Source organism: Cyprinus carpio, chromosome A3, assembly GCF_018340385.1.
Source record: "Cyprinus carpio isolate SPL01 chromosome A3, ASM1834038v1, whole genome shotgun sequence".
NCBI lineage: Eukaryota > Metazoa > Chordata > Actinopteri > Cypriniformes > Cyprinidae > Cyprinus > Cyprinus carpio.
In genome coordinates, this window is record NC_056574.1 from 3,086,769 (window position 1) to 3,107,579 (window position 20,811).

The window sequence follows — 20,811 nt, forward strand, 5'->3', positions numbered from 1 at the left end:
TCCTAGCATGATAAGCATGTTGCTAGCATTTTTGTAGCATGATTATCATGTTGCTATCATGTCACTAGCATTTTGCTAGCATGATTAGCATGTTGCTAGCATGTTTATAGCATGACTAGCATGTTGCTAACATGTTGCTAGCATGATTAGCATGTTAGATAGCAGGTTATGTTTATAGCATGTTTTGTATGTTGATTGGATGTGTGTATAGCTTGTTTGTATGTTGCTAGCATGTTTCTATCATGTTTCTAGCATTATTAGCAAGTGACTAGCATGTCGCTAGCATGTTCCTAGCATGATTAGCATATTGCTAGCATGTCGCTAGCATGATTAGCATGTTGCTAGCATTGATTGATGTTCTAGCATGTTTCTAGCATGATTTGCATGTGCTATATATGTTGGCTCGTATGTTGTTGTTCGCAATGATTAGCATGTTGCTAGTATGTCGCCTACACATGTTGCTGTAGCATGATGTATTCACCTGTGACTTAGCATGTTGCTAGCATGATTAGCCTGTTGCTAGCATGTTTCTAACATAATTAGCATGTTGCTAGTATGTCGCTAGTATGTTTTTAGCATGATTAGTATGCGACTAGCATGTCACTAACATGATTAGCAAAGTTACTAGCATGTTGCTAGCATTACTAGCAAGTGAATAGCATGTCATTAGCATGATTAGCAAGTGACTAGCATGTTATTAGCATGTTTTTAGCATGATTAGCAAAGTTACTAGCATGTTGTTAGCATGATTAGCAAAGTGACTAGCATTTTGTTAGCATGATTAGCAAGTGACTAGCATGTTTCTAGCATGACTAGCAAGTGACTAGCATGTTTCTATGATAATCTAGCTAAAACCAGTTGATTCAGTAAAGAAAACCAGCTAAAACCAGTTAAGACCAGCTAAGACCAGCGTGACAGTGGCCAAAACCACTTTAAGCCATGTTAGAAGTATGTTTCTAGTCTGATTAGCAAGTTACTAGCATATTGTTAATATGTTTATATTCTAATCCAGCTAAAACCAGTTGATTCAGTAAAGAAAACCAGCTAAAAACCAGCTAGACCACCTAAGGCCAGCGTGGGGTGACAGTGGCCAAAACCACTTTAAAACCATGTTTAAAACGCATGTTTCTCTAGTCTGATAGAATTAGTGAGTAACTAGCATGTTGTTTTCATTTTTTCTATACTAAACCAGCTAAAAAAAACCAGTGATTCAGTAAAGAAAACCAGCTAAGACCAGCTAAGGCCAGCGTGACAGTGGCCAAAACCACTTTAAACCATGTTAGAAGTATGTTTCTAGTCGGATTAGCAAGTAACTAGCATGTTGTTAACATTTTTCTATACTAAACCAGATAAAACCAGTTGATTCAGTAAAGAAAACCAGCTAAAAACCAGCTAAAGACCACATAAGGCCAGCATGACATGGTGCCAAAACCACTTTAAAAAACCATGTTAAAAGGCATGTTTCTAGTATGATTAGTGAGTAACTAGCATGTGTTAGCATGTTTCTATCTATAATCCGGCCAAAACCAGCTTAAACCAGTGGATTCAGTAAAAACCAGCTAAAACCCAGCTAAGACCAGCGTGACAGTGGCCAAAACCACTTAAAAAAACCAGCTTGGGATACTAGCCCAAAGCAACTGATCAGCTTAGGCTGGTTTAGCTGTATTCTCAGTAGAGAGTTTTTAAGGTTTGCTATGGTAGTAGACAACTTAAAAACATTATAAGTCTTATTTTGTAAAAGTTTGCACCCCCTCAAGAAAGTCTATGGGATTAAGGTAAGGGTTTGGTAGTCTGGTTTACGAAAAAAAAAAAACCATAAGCGGATCAAGTTAGAAAAGATATAGCAGCCCGAGTCAGACAAGTCTGAAGGTCTGACCCGAGTTTGGTGGTTGTAGCTTGAAAGCTCTAGGAGGAGATAGTGTTTAAATTTTGGCTCAGAATAATAATAATAATAAAAACTAGAATGTAACAGTTTAGTGAAACTAACTTTGATGTTGGCTTGGCCTTCTGCCAAAAGAGCCACTGTACTTGTGTGTCCAACCTTCTTGAGCTGTCTTGGTGGAAAAAAAAAATCTTCCAACAGTATTTTTCTATGGACCCTTGCTGTTTTCTGTTCCAATAAAAAGCCTAGGCTATGACAACAGCTTCAACAGGTTCGGCTAGATGCATGCGAAATAAGTCATGCCTTTTTTCCCCTGTTTGCTTTTTCCCAGTCCTCTAACTGAAGTGTTGTAGGCAACAACACAGAAGGTAAAAGAAACAATGTGGTTTAAGTCAAGGTGAAAATAGATATGAAAATAGATAACTAATATAGTTTCCCTTCTTCACTTTATGTTTGATAACTTGAGAAATATGTTGTCAATACTATTAAAATAAGAAAAAACGTAATGGTACTTAGGGGATTATAGTTTTTGCATAAATACTATATTGGGCTTTATTAAAGTTTATGAAAATAGAATGCATGTATATGCATTTTATATTTATGCACATAAATGAAACATTTTCAAATCTTTGAACAGATATTGAAGTATTTGCTATCCTGTGGCGCCATCGTTTGGACAACATTAGCATTGTGGCCTTCATTTCTGAACAACGTTATGAAAGGGCCCAATATTTTTTGAATAATTACAAATGTTTAATGATTAGTTCACTGATAATATACCCACATTAAAATCGAATTTACTGATTATGTATCTTATTTCATGCTTTAAGAGTTTTTTTTTTCAACTTACATTTTCAAGCAGTGATGAATGATAACTATGTGAGTTGATAAATTATTTTATAGCAATTATAATACATAAACTATATAATGATGACAAAATTACAACAGTTATTTTTTTCATAATATTTACTATTGACAATACAAAATAAGCAGCCAAGGCGAATGATTTTCTGTTTTTTATAGATTAAAATTGAAAACAGAAAGCAGCTGGTAAATGCAGCCACTTTAATATTCAAATCCAGTATCATGATCCATTTCCGATTTATTTTTCTACAGTTTATGTTCACGTGGCTGTTTTCGTTTATATTCGCCAAGCTATTATGTATTTTGAAATAATCTTTTATGTGATTTGTCTTGCACCGAAAAGCCATGTAACTCGAGAGATCGATGCAATGTGTTTTTCTGCCCTAAGACAAAAAATATCTCACAAGCACTCATTTTAATCTCTATAATTCTTCTAATTGTTTATGTACTGATTCGCTGGAGTGCTTTAATGTAAAAGGCTGTAGTTTCTGTGTGTAGACTTTTTCCCCCTTCCAGTGTTTAGAAAACGGCCGCCTCGCGCTGTCAAATAGTCTTTCATTCAGCTCACAAACACCTGAATTTAGCTCTTGTTGTGTTCTAATGGGTGGATTGCGTGCAATCGCTGTAATATATTATTTTTAAAAGCTCCCCATGCCTTTTTATTGTGAGACGTTGGACTGCAGCTGATCGGAGCGATGATTTTTCTCTCCTCGCTTTCAACTGATCTCTGGCCAGATTCAATTATTAATGAGATCTGACCCGATAATAATAACCTATGTTGTTTTAGCTTTGTCACAAGAATGAAATGTGTATTTATTTGTCCGTTCTATCGCCGAAAAGTCAGACTTCACCGTTCTGTAGCGCAGAGCAATCGATGTGATGGTCAGCCCTTAGACAAAGAAAATCTCACAAGGCATCAAACATCTTTTCATCCGTATAATATGTTCTTCTAATTGTTTTCTGTTGATTCGCTGAAGTGATTTCATGTAAAAGGCTGTAGTTTCAGTATGTAGACCTTTTCCACACTTCAACACCCCCAAAACACCCGCTTTTAGCTCTTGGTGTGTTCTAATGGGTGGATTGTGTGCAATCGCTGTAATATTTTATTTTTAAAAGGTCTTGAACAAGAATAAATTTGTTTGTTGTGAGCCCGTTGTGAGACCACTCGCTGAACGGAGCGGTGAATTCTCTCTCGTCTTTCTCTCTGTTCTGTGGCCAGATATAAATTTTTAATAAGCCCTGACCCCTGTAATATTCAAATATGTTGGTTTAGCTTGTCAGTGTGAAATAAATTCATGTATTTATTTGTATTTTTAACCGATTTAAAAGTGAAACTATGGCAGACTCCTCCCTCAGTCCCGGGAATTGCTCCTGTAGAGGCGCAATTTTTCTCAGATAATGGGAGTCTATGGGAGATTTCTGACTTTTAAAAATTAATAATAAATAAACTGTAAGTCTGATCAGTCTAAAAAGATATAGCATAAAACTGCACCCCGGGGCCCAGGTCTCTGCCGAGTTTGGTGCTTGTGGCTTTAAAGCCCTAGGAGGAGATGCGTTTGGAAATTTTAGTCTCAGAAATAATAATAAAAATAAGAAGTTTAAATAGCATAACAGTATGTTGGCTTGTGCCAAGCCAACATAACTAGAATGTAAAGTTAGTGAACTAACTTTGATGTTGGCTTGGCTGTGGGGCAAAAGAGCCACATTACTTGTGTGTCCAACTTTCTTGAGCTGCCTTGCTGCAAAAAAAAAAAAACCCTACAGCAGTTTTTTCTGTGGACCCTTGCTGTTTTCTGTTCTAATAAAAAGCATAGGCTATGACAACAGCTTATGAGTCCTTATGTGAGTACTGTTATATTGACAATATGAAAATAGATAACTAATATAGTTTCCTTTCTTCACTTTATGTGTGATAACTTGAGAAATATGTTGTCAATACTATTAAAATAAGAAAAAAGTAATGGTACTTAGGAGATTACAGTTTTTGCATAAATACTATATTGGGCTTTATTAAAGTTTATGAAAATAGAATGCATGTATATGCATTTTATATTCATGTACATAAATGAAACATTTTCAAATCTTTGAACAGATATTGAAGTATTTGCTATCCTGTGGTGCCATAGTGTGGACAACATTAGCATTGTGGCCTTCATTTCTGAACAACGGTATGAAAGGGGCCAATATTTTTTGAATGATTACAAATGTTATTAGTTCACTGATAATATACCCACTTTAAAATTTAATGATTCTGTATCTTATTTCATGCTTTAAGAGTTTATTTTTCAACTTACATTTTTAAGCAGTGATGAATGATAACTATGTGAGTTGATAAATTATTTTTTGCAATTATAATACATAAACTATATAATGATGACAAAATTACAACAGTTATTGTTTTCATAATATTTACTATTGACAATACAAAATATAGACATACAAAAAAGCAGCCAAGACGAATGATTTTCTGTTTTTTATAGATTAAAATTGAAAACAGATAGCAGCTGGTAAATTCAGTCACTTTAATAATCAAATCCAGTATCATGATCCATTTCCGATTTATTTTTCTACAGTTTATGTTCACGTGGCTGTTTTCATTTATATTCACCAAGCTATTATGTATTTTGAAATAATCTTTTATGTAATTTGTCCGTTCTTGCACCGACAAGCCAGAATCAGCGTCCTCTGTAACTCGAGAGATCGATGCAATGTGTTATTCTGCCCTAAGACAAAAATATCTCACAAGCACTCATTTTAATCTCTATAATATGTTCTTCTAATTGTTTTGTGTTGATTCGCTTAAGTGTTTTAATGTAAAACGCTGTAGTTCTTGTGTGTAGACTTTTTTTGCCCTTCCAGTGTTTAGAAAACGACCGCCTCATGCTGTCAAATAGTCTTTCATTTAAACCGCTCACAAACACCTGAATTTAGCTCTTGTTGTGTTCTAATGGGTGGATTGCGTGCAGTCGCTGTAATATTTTATTTTTTAAAAGCTCTTAAAAAACTATAAAAATACTTTTATTGTGAGCACGATCGGACTGCACTCTCTGTTCGGAGAGGTGATTTTTCTCTCGTCTTTCATACTGATCTCTGGCAAGACATCAATTATTAATGAGATCTGACCCGATAATAATAACATATGTTGTTTTAGCTTGTCAGTGTGAATGAAATGTGTATTTATTTGTCCGTTCAATCGCCGAAAAGCCAGACATCACCGTGTTCTGGAGCGAAGAGCAATCGATGTGATGTACAGCCCTTAGACAAAGAAAATCTCACAATCTCACTCATAAACACTCATTTTCATCCGTGTAATATGTTCTTCTAATTGTTTTGTGTTGATTCGCTGAAGTGTTTTCATGTAAAAGGCTGTAGTTTCAGTATGTAGACCTTTTTCCCCATGCCAGTGTTGAAGTCTCGCGCTGTCAGAGAGGCTGCTGCAAATGTTTAAGTTTCACAATTTACCAGCTCACAAAAATCTGAATTTAGCCGTTGGTGTGTTCTAATGGGTGGATTGTGTGCAATCGCTGTAATATTTTATTTTTAAAAGGTCTTAAACAAGAATAAATTTGTTTCTTGTGAGCTGGTTGTGAGAGTGCATGAGAAGCCGTGCGGTCTGGCGCTGTCAAAATAGCTGACGCAAATCTTTCATTTTCAAACTTCAGCAGCACAAAAACACCCGCTTTTAGCTCTTGGTGTGTTCTAATGGGTGGATTGTGTGCAATCGCTGTAATATTTTATTTTTAAAAGGTCCTGAACAAGAATAAATTCGTTTGTTGTGAGCCCGTTGTGAGACCAAACGCTGATGGGAGCAGTGAATTCTCTCTCGTCTTTCTCTCTGTTCTGTGGCCAGATATCAATTATTAATAAGCCCTGACCCCTGTAATATTCAGATATGTTGGTTTAGCTTGTCAGTGTGAAATAAATTCATGTATTTATTTGTATTTTTAACCGATTTAAAAGTGAAACAAAGGCAGACTCCTCCCTCATTCCCGGGAATTGCTCCTGTAGAGGCGCAATTTTTCTCAGGTAATGGGAGTCTATGGGAAATTTCTGACATTTAATAATTATTAATAAAAAATGTGTAAGTCTGATCAGTCTGAAAAGATATAGCAACAAACTACACCCCGTGCCCCAGGTCTCTGCCGAGTTTGGGGCTTGTGGCTTTAAAGCCCTAGGAGGAGATACGTTTAGTAAATTTAGTATCAGAAAAATAATAATAAGAAGTTTAAATAGCATAACAGTATGTTGGCTTGTGCCAAGCCAACATAATAATAATAACTAGAATGTAAAGTTAGTGAACTAACTTTGATGTTGGCTTGGCCTTGGGCCAAAAGAGCCACTGTACTTGTGTGTCCAACCTTCTTGAGCTGCCTTGGTGGAAAAAAAATATCTTCCAACAGTATTTTTCTATGGACCCTTGCTGTTTTCTGTTCCAATAAAAAGCCTAGGCTATGACAACAGCTTCAACAGGTTTGGCTAGCTGCATGCGGAATAAGTCATGCCTTTTTTTCCCCTTTTGCTATTTCTCAGTCCTCTAACTGAAGTGTTGTAGGCAACAACACAGAAGGTAAAAGAAACAATGTGGTTTAAGTCAAGGTGAAAATAGATATGAAGATAGATAAGTAATATAGTTTCCCTTCTTCACTTTATGTGTGATAACTTGAGAAATATGTTGTCAATATTTCCCTTCTTCACTTTATGTGTTATTGGTTGTTAGGATATTACAGTTTTTGCATAAATACTATATTGGGCTTTATTAAAGTTTATGAAAATAGAATGCATGTATATGCATTTTATATTTATGCACATAAATGGAACATTTTCAAATCTTTGAACAGATATTGAAGTATTTTCTATCCTGTGGCGCCATCGTGTGGACAACATTAGCATTGTGGCCTTCATTTCTGAACAACATCAATATAAACAACATCAATATTTAATGATTAGTTCACTGATAATATACCCACATTAAAATCGAATTTACTGATTCTGTATCTTATTTCATGCTTTAAGAGTTTATTTTTCAACTTACATTTTTAAGCAGTGATGAATGATAACTGTGTGAGTTGCTAAATTGTATTTTGCAATTATAATACATAAACTATATAATGATGACAAAATTACAACAGTTATTGTTTTCATAATATTTACTATTGACAATACAAAATATAGACATACAAAAAAAGCTGCCAAGACGAATGATTTTCTGTTTTTATAGATTAAAATTGAAAACAGATAGCAGCTGGTAAATGCAATCACTTTAATATTCAAATCCAGTATCATGATCCATTTCCGATTTATTTTTCTACAGTTTATGTTCACGTGGCTGTTTTCGTTTATATTTGCCAAGCTATTATGTATTTTGAAATAATCTTTTATGTGATTTGTCCGTTCTTGCACCGAAAAGCCAGAATCAGCGTCCTCTGTAACTCGAGAGATCGATGCAATGTGTTTTTCTGCCCTAAGACAAAAAATATCTCACAAGCACTCATTTTAATCTCTATAATATATTCTTCTTATTGTTTTGTACTGATTCGCTGGAGTGTTTTAATGTAAAAGGCTGTAGTTACTGTGTGTAGACTTTTTTCCCTTTCCAGTGTTTAGAAAACGGCCGCCTCGCGCTGTCAAATAGTCTCAAAACACCTGAATTTAGCTCTTGTTGTCTTCTAAAGGGTAGATTGTGTGCAATCGCTGTAATATTTTATTTTTAAAAGCTCTTAAAAAACTATAAAAATGCTTTAACTGTGAGCACGATCGGACTGAACTCTCTCATCGGAGCGGTGATTTTTCTCTCGTCTTTCATACTGATCTCTAGCCAGACATCAATTATTAATGAGATCTGACCTGATAATAATAACATATGTTGTTTTAGCTTGTCAGTGTGAATGAAATGTGTATTTATTTGTCCGTTCTCTCGCCGAAAAGCCAGACATCACCGTGTTCTGGAGCGCAGAGCACTCGATGTGATGTTCAGCCCTTAAACAAAGAAAATCTCACAAGCACTCATAAACACTCATTTTCATCCGTATAATATGTTCTTCTAATTGTTTTGTGTTGATTCGCTGAAGTGATTTCATGTAAAAGGCTGTAGTTTCAGTATGTAGACCTTCCCCATGCCCGTGTTGAAGTATCAAGCCGTCGGAGAGGCTGCTGCAAATGTTTAAGTTTCACAGTTTACCAGCTCACAAAAATCTGAATTTCGCCGTTGGTGTGTTCTAATGGGTGGATTGTGTGCAATCGCTGTAATATTTTATTTTTAAAAGGTTTTAAACAAGAATAAATTCGTTTGTTGTGAGCCTGCACGAGAAAGCAGTTTAGTATGCCGCTTTCGTATTGGGTTGTGAAAATAGTTGATTTTTTTCGTTTATTTTTTACAATTAATCAGGCCTTTTAGATCTTGGTGTGTTCTAATTGGTGGATTGTGTGCAATCGCCGTAATATTTTATTTTTAAAAGCTATAAAACAAGAATAAACTCGTTTGTTGTGAGCTCGTTGAGACTGAACGCGCTGATCGGAGCGATGATTTATCTCTCGTCTTTCTCTCTGTTCTGTGGCCAGATATCAATTATTAATAAGCCCTGACCCCTGTAATAATCAGATAAGTTGGTTTAGCTTGTCAGTGTGAAATAAATTCATGTATTTATTTCTATTTTAACCGATTTAAAAGTGAAACTAAGGCAGACTCCTCCATCAGTCCCGGGAATTGCTCCTGTAGAGGCGCAATTTTTCTCAGACAATGGGAGTCTATGGGAAATTTCTGACTTTTAATAATTAATAATAAAAAAACTGTAAGTCTAATCATTCTGAAAAGATATAGCAACAAACTACCCCCCTTGCCCCAGGTCTCTGCCGAGTTTGGGGCTTGTGGCTTTAAAGCCCTAGGAGGAGATAGGTTTGGTAATTTAGTCTCAGAAAAAGAAAAATAATGTGAAGTTTAAATAGCATAACAGTATGTTGGCTTGTGCCAAGCCAACATAATTAAATAGTAGATCAGTAAGTTGGCTTTTTCAAGCCAACTTAATTAGAAGAATATCATGCTATGTTTAAATCGAATCCATAGCTATATTCACTTACTGTAAATAGCATCTATTGCTAAGAAAATATGCTATTTTCACTTAGTGAAACTCCCCCAACATCCCCCTGCCCCCACGCATACAGCACCCCCAATCTAAAACATCTTCCCGCACCCCTGTGGTGGCCTTATCCTCTCTCAGGAGGATCAGAGATCTGCAGGCTCTGTCTATCAGCTCTTATTGTTTGTACTTTACCCCTGACCTGGTTAAGGTCTTACTATGATCTAGGCCTTGGTATGTCACTCAGGTTCCTTCAACCATTTCACTCTCATCAAGTGCTATTGGAGTCTGAGAGTGACGTGCAGCCCTGTGGTCTCGTCCCAGTGAGGCCTTTGAAGACTTATGTTGACCGAAGGTGTAAAAAGTTAGCTGTTTTCATAGCATCAGCACTGTAGAGTAGAAGTGAACCTATGAACATGAACGTCTCTGTAGTGTGTGTAACCCTGGTTCCCTAAATAGTGAATGAGATGCTGCATTGACGGCCATTCTCTTACTTTTCTTCAGCTTTTAGTGCTTTCTTCATAATGTAAACTCTGAGGTAATATGGCGCGATCACACTCTTATGAGGCATGAGTGAAACTATGCAGTGCATTGGTGTGATGGTATAAGAGCTTTAGTCAGTCGTCCCACCCGGGGGTGATCCCCATAGCGCCTCTCGTTCCCTATTCAGGGAACTTAGGTTAGGGTCAAGGTCAACTTTATTAACCCCAGAGGACAATTTGTTTCACAGCCAGCAGTAAACCATATACAATCACAAACAAACACCACAACACACAGACAAAATCAATGACTTCCATTAATAATATACATGAAGTTATTTGTAATTAAAAAAAAAAAAAAAAGATGGCAGCTGATATAAAATATTTTTTTAATCAGTTGGTGCTACATAAAGGCAAATAATATCTGCGAGTAGAAGGAAGAAACTTAAAAACATTCTGCAAGGGATGTCTGGGATCATTCAACATTAACTCTTATTCAAAGTCCTGACCTTCTACAAGTCTTCAGATCATTTAAAGTGGTGCCAACAATCTTACCTCACACTTTAACAATACCCTGCAACCTATTTCTGTTTCTATTTCTGTTACTTACGTAACTGAGACATTTTCATTCATTAATACAGTATAGTTCACACAGGTCTGGTACATATTAAGGATTTTTGTGATGCAAAGCTTAAGTATTAAGATGTTTTGTTTCTATGTTCATTATGTTTGAATTAAACATAATTTAATATATATGATCACAGATCCAGGAGAAACTGAAGTCTGTATTTCTGCTAGATCATTATTCAGAGGTACATCAGTTCATTAATGCTGAAACAGTCAATCTGAAGAACTGATCATCATTTGATACCTTTGATTTCATTCACAAAGTCTTGATTCTGTTCATCTGTCCATCTTTCCTGCAGTGATTGTGATTATTGTTGAGTTTGCGGTGTTTGCTGCTCCTACTGTGATTCTTCTTCAGATCATCTGTGCAAGAAGAGCTGGTGAGTTTTTCAGATGATTCAAATTGATCTGAACAATCTGCACTCATGAGAGCTCAGTTAATGCTTTTGTGTTGAATTATTTTGCAGAGAGGAAGGACTCGCAGCAGCCAGAGGAAATAGAGATTAATACAATAATAGAATAAAATACTCTACAAATAACAGGCCAGATTAAAGCAAGATTTATCTTCATCTCTATGAATTTTGTGGATATTTGCAAACAGTTTTGAAGGATCTTTTCCAGTGCTCCATGCTGTACTGAATAAATACAATATAATATTAAATCCTTGGTTATGAAAATTATATGACTGATTGTCTTTCCACCTACATCATGCTGCAACTTTTTTTATGTCAGGCATGCACAAATATAGATTCACAATTTGGTCTTCAAATATTTGCTGAATCACTGTCTAAAAGCGTAAAAGTAGGGTATTTACATATGAAAACAAAAAACATCTCTTGGCAGGATAACTTTAGCTATAATAAACATTTTTAGTGCAGGTTATCAGATGTTAATTAAAATTTTTAAAAAAAATATATATATAACAAAACAGCCATTTAAAGTCCATGTTTTTCTGCCTGGATTCCAGTTTCTGTGAATTGCAGAGATCCATTTGCTACATTTTTTTGTAGTAGTGGGCAATGTATAAATGAGACTGGTCCAGTTTCGTGTCTAGTTATATAGTAAATCACAAAAGAGCTCTTTCTCATTTCAGATGTTGATAGTGTTTTCACAGAATTCCAGCTGAACTCTAACGCTGTCACTCATGCAGTGTCTCAATCAGCTCTCCAACTCCTGAGTGTGTGAGTCTGATGAGTCTCAAACAAGCATATTGTAGAACGTCACCGCTGGCATTCATCAACAACAGACAGGACCAATCTCTTTTTTATATATATATATATTATTTTTATTCTCTTTAAATACAACATTGTTAAATGATCTTACAACGTATCAGACAAATATTATTTATAAATGTTAACTAGTGTAAATTAAGCTCAAAAGGGAAATGTATATTAATAGTTACATTTAATTATGATTAATTACAATTATTTATATGAACTGCCAGTAGTTACTGTAGCAGAATGAAATTGCCATCAACTAATCTGTTTGTCCAGCGAACCCTTAGTTCTCTAAGAAAGGATATTTCCGTGGCCACAGAAAATACTTTCATACAGTATTAATGCATCAGAGCATGTAGCAAAATCGAAATCATAAAGGGACATTGATTTGTAATGCAGAATCAGTAACTCATGTAATCTGTGCACAAGATTTTTATTAACTAAACACTAATGCAAACTAGTCTAATAAACAAACAAACAAATAAACATACATACATCACTCATACAGGGGAAAGGGCAAATGAGATTTGATGGATGATACCATCAGGAAAACCAGAGAATGAAGCTATGAAAAGAGTCAGTTAACCACCTGAGTAAAACCATCAGCGCCGTTTATAATGGGGTCTATAGCTTATACTAAAACTCGTTTCGTTTAGTTAAATGTATGATACTTGCATTTCCTTGGCCTGGAACGAGCGTCTGGATGCAAAGTCTTGATGGTTTGGAGGTTCGGTGGTGTAGGAGTCACGATCACATTCTTCCGGTTTTGGAGAGTGATTAATTCCAAAGATGTCCTGACCCGATAGTGATTGGGAATTTCTTCTCAGTGGAAAGTGAATAGGACTAAGAGAGACATCAGCTGAGATCCTAAGATCTTTGGTGAATGGAAAAATCAAGGCACGAGGCCTGGCGCAGACTTGGGGGTCCAAGAGAGTTATAGCTCACATAAGCCCCTTTCACACTGCGATTCCGGAAAATACACGGGTAATGTGTCCCGGCAATTGTTCCCGGGTCACTAGCTTTTGCTCCTTTCAAACTGCCATTGATTTCCCAGAATATGTGCGTGTGTTCACACACAACCCCTAAAGGTCCCATAAAGACACGTGACATCAGGATGTCACTGTGAGGGAAGATTTGCATAACACTGCCCAAATGTTCACACAAAGAAAGAAGGAGTAACATTAATTCTAGCTGTTGCCACCACTGCCATGTCGTGGACTGAGGTTCAGAGTTCAGTGGTGCATGGGGAAAAAGAGGGAGGGGGTGGCAAGTTCGGGACCGAGTTCAGCTTCCTGACAGCCTGATGTATGAAGCTGTCCTTCAGTCTGCTGGTCCTGGCCTGGAGACTCCGCAGTCTCCTCCCTGATGGCAGCAGACTGAAGAAGCTGTGTGACGGGTGAGTGGGATCACCTGCAATGCAGAGGGCTTTTCGAGTGAGACGGATTCCATAAATTTCCTGGAGGGAGGAGAGGGAGACACCAATGATCTTCTCAGCTGCTCTCACTATGCGTTGCAGAGTCTTCCGGTAGGACGCGTTGCAGGCGCCATACCACACAGTGATGCAGCTGGTCAGAATGCTCTCGATGGTGCCTCTGTAGAAGGTGTACATGATGGGGGGTGGGGCTCTGGCTCTCCTCAGTTTGCGGAGGAAGTAGAGACGCTCTTGTGCTTTCTTGGCCAGTGCTGCAGTGTTGTCGGTCCAGGAGAGGTCCTCTGTGATGTGCACACCCAGGAACTTGGTGCTGCTCACTCTCTCCACAGTCGTACAGTTGATGGTCAGAGGAAAATGCTGAGTGTGCGCTCTCTTGAAGTCAACAACAATCTCCTTCATCTTCTCCATGTTCAGAGAGAGACTGTTGTCATTGCACCACCCGGCCAGGTGGCTTACCTCGCTCCTGTAGTTGTTTGTGTAGTTTTTTTTTTCTTTTTTTTTTTTTTCTTTCTATTTTTTTTTACATTTTGGGTTATAATTAAATTTTTTCCATTTTCTAACATTTAAATACTTTTTCTAATTATGCTGAAGTATATATAAGTAGCCTCAACCTCAGACGTCATGCCCATGGACCGTTGGCTAAACGTCTGATGCATATGGGACACAAAAGTGTAAACACTTCAGGAGTGTTGAAGTCGTCATCGGATTGATTGAATTCTACAGGATTTCCGCAAGACGTGTGTGTCGCGTTCTTTAATGTCCCGCTTGGAATCAAAGATACCGTGGCGCCAAAGCCCCTCACGAAAGAAGAAAGCCTAGTGTTTACAGCTGTGACGATGAGCACTTATCAGGATCAACTAAATGCTGGATTTTCAAAAGTATGTCAAATATTTAAAGTTCACGGCATACAATCTTTAATATATGTCAGAGAGTTTTACTCACCGGTCTGTTATAGTGACGACTTTCCACGCCTCGAAACATGTCGCTGAACGAAACGAATTGTGATTGTTTGTTGGACATGTGGGTCAAAAGGCCTCATGGGCGGGCCTTGGCCAAAGAAAGCTGCCATAGATTCCAGACCTTCAGTCTGACGCGAGACTAATATATAAGTACTTAAGTACAGTATTTGACAGTTCAGACTTAAGTTTTGTTTGAAATTTGCTACATTCAGTGTATTTTCTTGGAGCAGATAAAATAAAAAGGCAGTCCAAATATCTGACTGTATACTATTCACCGATAAAAATGTAGCTGTGTGTAGCAATATTGAAAATTGAGGATGCAACACATTCTGATATCAAATTGAATTGAATCGTGAAACCAGTGAAGAGTCACACATATAGTATTTTGTGAGCGTCCATTTGTTTGCCATGCTGCTTCATTTATACAGGTGTATCTGATCGTTCACACGATAGGCCAAGCATACATTTCTTAAAGACATAAAGACTTAAAATGAGAGGTATGAAATGGACTAAGACGACATGTAAATCTATTAAAACTCTATTAAAAATAAAATCATTTTAATATATGGAGTGGTAAAACATGCCTTTAGTGTCACAACATGTTTGAAACGAGGTTGACAATCACAAAATGTACATTTTGGGGTGAGCTATTAACGAATAAATATATAAATAAAAAAAAAAAAAAATAAAAAAAACTGCAAATATGTTTTTGTGAGAAGATTAGTGGGTTGAATCTCATATTTGTCTGAACATTTGTCTGTTCTGTCCCAGTGCTTTAGAAAATTATTTTTCACATTAGAATCTATTTGGACTGTGATGAATTTGTCGGTGTTTAATGTGACATGCTGTTTAGTCTTCAAAAACACAAACCAACCAAAACCAGATCAAGACGATAATGCTGGAGTTTCTCTGAAAAAAAGCTATGTGTAATCTTAAAATAAAAAATAACACGGGAAAAACAAACACAAGGGAAACCACGCAGAAATGCTAGACAAGCCAAACAAGACTTCGCAGTGAGAGAGAGTGGTTGTGCTGCTTTTATGTGTGTGTAAATGAGGTGCAGGTGTGGCAAGGTGATTGTGATGCAGTGACTCATGGGGAATGTAGTTCGGGTGTGGTGCAATAGTATGAGAGGTGCTAGTGTCCAAGTGAAATCTGGTGGTTGATGGGTGGAATGGTCCTGAGTGGAGTGCCCTCTACTGAACTTCATGGGCACTCCAACTAATGATCGTGACAAATAACTCTGATCTCCAGTAGCCTATGGTGATTTTATTTTTATTTATTTATTTAAGTAAACTCAGTGACACAGATTATTCACTAATTCTGACTCTGGTTAGACTTGTATTTGTTTTATATTTAGTTCATAAATTTGATTTCACTTGTAGCCTAAATCGTAGTAATCTTTGAGGTCTGTTTGTTAAGGTGGTCTGTTTTTTTTTCATCTTCAAAAAATACAATTTGTTCTCTAAATGACTAATCTGCTGTTGAAAGCTACTCATATGAGTGTCTGCATGTATAATTCTGTTTAGCGCCTGTGGTATGAAAATATCCGCTGCGAGACGCCCGCAGAGTGAACGAGGAGAGAACTGTGAATGTGTTGCCAGATCCGGCTATTTTTAGCGTCTTTGGACTTGTTTTTTCTACTTAATTTGACACTTTAGAAAGTTAATAGAGCGGGAAGTTGCAGTTTAGGGTTAACTTTATCTTTATCTTATCTTAATTACAAAAGATATGAACTCATTTTGGTTTATTTTTTATTTTTTTGTTTTTATTTGTTTTCATAGCATTATCTGGCAACACTGCAATGAGCTGATAGTTATCAAAAGAGCCCACATACATGTTATTGCTGACAGGATACCACATTCTGGAAGAGTAAACGCACACACATACACACACACACACACATATATATACACATACATATATATATATATATATATATATATATATATATATATATATACGGTTTATATATATAATCAGAAACGTTATCAAAGCTATAAAAACAGTAGCATATAACATTAGCGAAGATATATGTAGAACAAGTAGGTTTCGTCTATGCTATTTCACTGAGTATTATAGTTAAATTTTCACAAAATCATGCCTACAACATTCATAAGAGCACTAGACAAATTATCCTCTATATAGCAATGGTTATTAATGAAAACTCTAACAGTAATAGGGCTATAATTGTTGAATGAATAATAAACAACTGATTATCCCTGGTGCATATGATGTAATTTAACGATGCTCATTCCTCCAAAACAGAGAAAACATTTCACAAACATCTCCATGTCTGTCTCTTTTAAATTGTCAACGATCTGTTCTGTATATATATATAAACATCTACCGCTATATATATATATACAGAACAGAACGATGACATCATGCGTATCTGGGGAGAAATGGCGAGGCATAACCGACATAAAGCGTGTTCAATTCATAAATATACATTTTCATATATTTACACATTAAACAATTCTTTAACAAAGTTATAGTAGCCTACGTTAGAAGTCGGTTTTATGTTCTCAAAATGTCATCAATAATTATTAACGAGAAACGAAACCAAGCACTTGAGTGACTATATGATTATTATTATTATATTAGCGAAGATAATATAATAATATATATATAGCGGTAGATGTTTTAACCAATATATATATATGATGATTAAGTTTTTGATTATTATTATTATATTAAAGTATATATAAGTAGCCTCAACCTCAGATGTCACGCCCATGGACCGTTGGCTAAACGTCTGATGCATATGGGATAAACAAAAGTGGAAACACTTCAGGTGTGTCGAAGTCGTCATCGGATTGGTTGAATTCTACAGGATTTCCGAGAGACGTGTGTGTCGCGTTCTTTAATGTCCCGCTTGGAATCAAAGATACCGTGGCGCCAAAGCCCCTCACGAAAGAAGAAAGCCTAGTGTTTACAGCTGTGACGATGAGCACTTATCAGGATCAACTAAATGCTGGATTTTCAAAAGTATGTCAAATATTTAAAGTTCACGGCATACAATCTTTAATATATGTCAGAGAGTTTTACTCACCGGTCTGTTATAGTGACGACTTTCCACGCCTCGAAACATGTCGCTGAACGAAACGAATTGTGATTGTTTGTTGGACATGTGGGTCAAAAGGCCTCATGGGCGGGCCTTGGCCAAAGAAAGCTGCCATAGATTCCAGACCTTCAGTCTGACGCGAGACTAATATATAAGTACTTAAGAACAGTATTTGACAGTTCAGACTTAAGTTTTGTTTGAAATTTGCTACATTCAGTGTATTTTCTTGGAGCAGATAAAATAAAAAGGCAGTCCAAATATCTGACTGTATACTATTCACCGATAAAAATGTAGCTGTGTGTAGCAATATTGAAAATTGAGGATGCAACACATTCTGATATCAAATTGAATTGAATCGTGAAACCAGTGAAGAGTCACACATATAGTATTTTGTGAGCGTCCATTTGTTTGCCATGCTGCTTCATTTATACAGGTGTATCTGATCGTTCACACGATAGGCCAAGCATACATTTCTTAAAGACATAAAGACTTAAAATGAGAGGTATGAAATGGACTAAGACGACATGTAAATCTATTAAAACTCTATTAAAAATAAAATCATTTTAATATATGGAGTGGGTAAAAACATGCCTTTAGTGTCACAACATGTTTGAAACGAGGTTGACAATCACAAAATGTACATTTTGGGGTGAGCTATTAACGAATAAATATATAAATAACAAAAAAAAAAACTAAAAAAAAACTGCAAATATGTTTTTGTGAGAAGATTAGTGGGTTGAATCTCATATTTGTCTGAACATTTGTCTGTTCTGTCCCAGTGCTTTAGAAAATTATTTTTCACATTAGAATCTATTTGGACTGTGATGAATTTGTCGGTGTTTAATGTGACATGCTGTTTAGTCTTCAAAAACACAAACCAACCAAAACCAGATCAAGACGATAATGCTGGAGTTTCTCTGTAAAAAAAGCTATGTGTAATCTTAAAATAAAAAATAACACGGGAAAAACAAACACAAGGGAAACCACGCAGAAATGCTAGACAAGCCAAACAAGACTTCGCAGTGAGAGAGAGTGATTGTGCTGCTTTTATGTGTGTGTAAATGAGGTGCAGGTGTGGCAAGGTGATTGTGATGCAGTGACTCATGGGGAATGTAGTTCGGGTGTGGTGCAATAGTATGAGAGGTGCTAGTGTCCAAGTGAAATCTGGTGGTTGATGGGTGGAATGGTCCTGAGTGGAGTGCCCTCTACTGAAGTTCATGGGCACTCCAACTAATGATCGTGACAAATAACTCTGATCTCCAGTAGCCTATGGTGATCTTATTTTTATTTATTTATTTAAGTAAACTCAGTGACACAGATTATTCACTAATTCTGACTCTGGTTAGACTTGTATTTGTTTTATATTTAGTTCATAAATTTGATTTCACTTGTAGCCTAACCCGTAGCCAGCTATGAGGTCACTGAGGTCCGGACCTCGGTAAATTTTTCATCTTCAAAAAATACAATTTGTTCTCTAAATGACTAATCTGCTGTTGAAAGCTACTCATATGAGTGTCTGCATGTATAATTCTGTTTAGCGCCTGTGGTATGAAAATATCCGCTGCGAGACGCCCGCAGAGTGAACGAGGAGAGAACTGTGAATGTGTTGCCAGATCCGGCTATTATTAGCGTCTTTAGACTTGTCTTTTCTACTTAATTTGACACTTTAGAAAGTTAATAGAGCGGGAAGTTGCAGTTTAGGGTTAACTTTATCTTTATCTTATCTTAATTACAAAAGATATGAACTCATTTTGGTTTATTTTTTATTTTTTTGTTTTTATTTGTTTTCATAGCATTATCTGGCAACACTGCAATGAGCTGATAGTTATCAAAAGAGCCCACATACATGTTATTGCTGACAGGATACCACATTCTGGAAGAGTAAACGCACACACATACACACACACACACATATATATATATACATATATATACGGTTTATATAATCAGAAACGTTATCAAAGCTATAAAAACAGTAGCATATAACATTAGCGAAGATATATGTAGAACAAGTAGGTTTCGTCTATGCTATTTCACTGAGTATTATAGTTAAATTTTCACAAAATCATGCCTACAACATTCATAAGAGCACTAGACAAATTATCCTCTATATAGCAATGGTTATTAATGAAAACTCTAACAGTAATAGGGCTATAATTGTTGAATGAATAATAAACAACTGATTATCCCTGGTGCATATGATGTAATTTAACGATGCTCATTCCTCCAAAACAGAGAAAACATTTCACAAACATCTCCATGTCTGTCTCTTTTAAATTGTCAACGATCTGTTCTGTATAAATATATATTGGTTAAAACATCTACCGCTATATATATATATATATATATATATATATATATATATATATATATATATATATATATATATACAGAACAGAACGATGGCATCATGCGTATCTGGGGAGAAATGGCGAGGCATAACCGACATAAAGCGTGTTCAATTCATAAATATACATTTTCATATATTTACACATTAAACAATTCTTTAACAAAGTTATAGTAGCCTACGTTAGAAGTCAGTTTTATGTTCTCAAAATGTCATCAATAATTATTAACGAGAAACGAAACCAAGCACTTGAGTGACTATATGATTATTATTATTATATTAGCGAAGATAATATAATAATATATATATAGCGGTATGTTTTAACCAATATATATATATATATATTATATATATACCATAAATATATATATATATATATATAGCCTATTTTCTGTAGGCTAATTTTCTGTTGCTGTGAGCTTTTGCTTTCAACGATTAAAAAAAAAGAAAAAAGAAAGAAAAAAAGTCAAATTGACACTTAAAGACTTTCAGACATGGAAACGAGTATGACGATGAAGATCTTTGCTCTGCTTTGTGTTTTTCTGCTTAATGGGACTCCACCTTCACTTCAAACAGGTAAATGACTTAAAGTTGCTGGATTTATCAGAGAAGGTAACTTAAAGTAACAAGATTTAAAACGTTTTTGTAACGAAAGAAATACAATTTGAGAAGAAATGCATGCTATATAAAAGTATGTCTATATCAGGGGGTGGCCATGGACCACCACTGACCTAAGCTTGGCCACCCCACTCAAAACCGCGGTTGTCCCTTTTTTTCTTGACAAGAAATGCATTTCTTAAGGCGCGGAACCATCGTATCTCTTTATGACCACATCAAATGGAAGACTTTTCAGACGCGTACTTC

At 36.0% G+C, this 20,811-nt stretch overlaps 1 long non-coding RNA gene and 1 pseudogene across 1 annotated transcript; both read left to right on the forward strand.

Annotated features, from left to right (window-relative positions):
- LOC122135579 overlaps positions 1 to 20,811 on the forward strand; it is a 53,923-nt pseudogene that overhangs the window by 27,014 nt on the left and 6,098 nt on the right.
- Positions 11,055 to 11,587, forward strand: LOC109093153. Its single transcript, XR_006155887.1, has 3 exons — positions 11,055 to 11,110; positions 11,225 to 11,305; positions 11,393 to 11,587. It is a non-coding gene; the product is annotated as an uncharacterized LOC109093153 (long non-coding RNA).